The sequence below is a fragment of the Mobula hypostoma genome, chromosome 7, assembly GCF_963921235.1.
Source record: "Mobula hypostoma chromosome 7, sMobHyp1.1, whole genome shotgun sequence".
Lineage (NCBI taxonomy): Eukaryota > Metazoa > Chordata > Chondrichthyes > Myliobatiformes > Myliobatidae > Mobula > Mobula hypostoma.
In genome coordinates this window covers 48,655,961-48,657,797 of record NC_086103.1, presented here as the reverse complement: position 1 = coordinate 48,657,797, position 1,837 = coordinate 48,655,961, and the positions used below count along the sequence as shown (strand labels likewise).

The following is a 1,837-nucleotide window of genomic DNA, read 5'->3' as shown; positions in this document are numbered from 1 at the left end:
AGGAGCCGGCCGAAGAATTAGGGGTTCTGTCATGGCCCCAACTTGCACCCAAGTTTTGGCACTCCAATTCCCCGGGTATGGTTACCTGCTGCTGTCTCTCTAAGACTCAGACTGCCAGTTATTGCCTGCCATGTTCCTCTTGGAAAGTCTGTGCTTCAATGCCTCATGCTGAGAAGAAAATTGGATCAGCCATGAGGAAATGGTGGAGCAGATGTGATGGACCAAAAAGCCTAATTCTACTCCTATATCTTAGGGTCTAAATAGATTGCAAGGCCTTAAAAATGTGTGTGTTGTAAGGCCATTCGGATCTTTTCCATCCCCATCAAGAGTAGTGCAGACCTTGTCTCCTTTCCAAATTGTTAAAATTATTTTGCGACACTTTGGAGAATTTAAGAGAATATTAACAATAGGTTTTCCATTTGAAATTTCAGTCTGACTTACGGAGTTTAAGCAAAGGATAACAGTCTATTATGTTCTGTAAGAAAGTTGGCAGTTGAACCGATATGGACACATATATCATGCTGCGTTGTTGGTCAACAGGAAACAAGAGATTTTTCAAATGGATTTAATAGTATAATAGTTAAGTTAATGGAGCAACAGCCAGAATCATTACTTCTAGAAAGAGCTAATTCCAGTAAGAGTAACGGTGTCATTACTGTATTGTTGATATAATCCATCAGTTTCACAAATGTCTTTCACAGTAGAAGTTGCTGGCCAGACTGGCCCATATACAGTATAACAACAGATCTTGCAGTGTTGTTCACTCTTAACTGCTTCCTCGATTCAGTATGAATTAGCAACGGCATTGCCAGCAGTCTGCGAATGAATAAGTAAAAAAAGAATAAAGCATCAGTCATCTTTTCATATGATTGTAGAGGACAAACTGAGCTATTTAATTATACAAAACAGGCAGTGCTAAAGAAATCCAACAGACCAGGCAGCTTTTGAGAAGAGCTGAACAAGAATTAATGTTTGGGGCCAGTAATCCTTGCTGTGTTTTCTCTTTTCAGTTCAGAATTCCAGGAACCACATTTTTTGCCTCTTTGCTAACTGATATTATGGTAGCCTTTTGTGCTAGAATAAAAGTATTTTAAAAAGTGTTTTCCTTGATCAAGTGTGTCAAAATGATGCAATAGAATTATGCATCTGTTAGTCTTGCGAGACCATGGATCTGTGCCTGGAAAGTCTTCACTCTCCAGGGCGCAGGCCTGGGCAAGGTTGTGTGGAAGACCAGCAGTTGCCCATGCTGCAAGTCTCCCCTCTCCATGACACCAATGTTGTCCAAGGGAAGGGCATTAGGACCCATACAGCTTGGCACCAGTGACGTCGCAGAGCAATGTGTGATTAAGTGCCTTGCTCAAGGACACAACACGCTGCCTCGGCTAAGGCTCGAACTCACGACCTTCAGGTAGCTAGTCCAATGCCTTAACCACTTGGCCACGTGCCCACACAGAATTATGCATACATAATAGTTAAAAGGCTTTATAAAACCCAAAGCCCTTTATTAACATTAGCTGGAAATGAAAAAAAAAATCTGCAAATGCTGAAAAACTGTAATTAAAAAATTAAGTACTGGAATACTCATTGGGTCAAGCGGCATCTATGGAAAGAGAAAAAGAGTTAATGTCTCTGTCCCAACACCTGTCAGCATAACATGCAAGCATTAAATCTTTCCAGAAACAGTGCTCCTCATGTTATCCATAAACTGATGAAATAACATATCTGAGCATTTTCCAACACTCTTTCCCTTCACTCATTTATTTTCCTGAACCACATTAAGCACTAGGGTAGCATTAAATACAGACCCTTTTGCAAAAAGTTCTTGTCAGCAGAACTT

General features: G+C 40.6%; 1 pseudogene; it reads right to left on the bottom strand.

Moving 5' to 3' along the window:
• Positions 1-223: 223 nt before the first annotated feature.
• Positions 224-361, bottom strand: LOC134349986 (U6atac minor spliceosomal RNA; annotated as a pseudogene).
• Between the last annotated feature and the right edge of the window lie 1,476 nt (positions 362-1,837).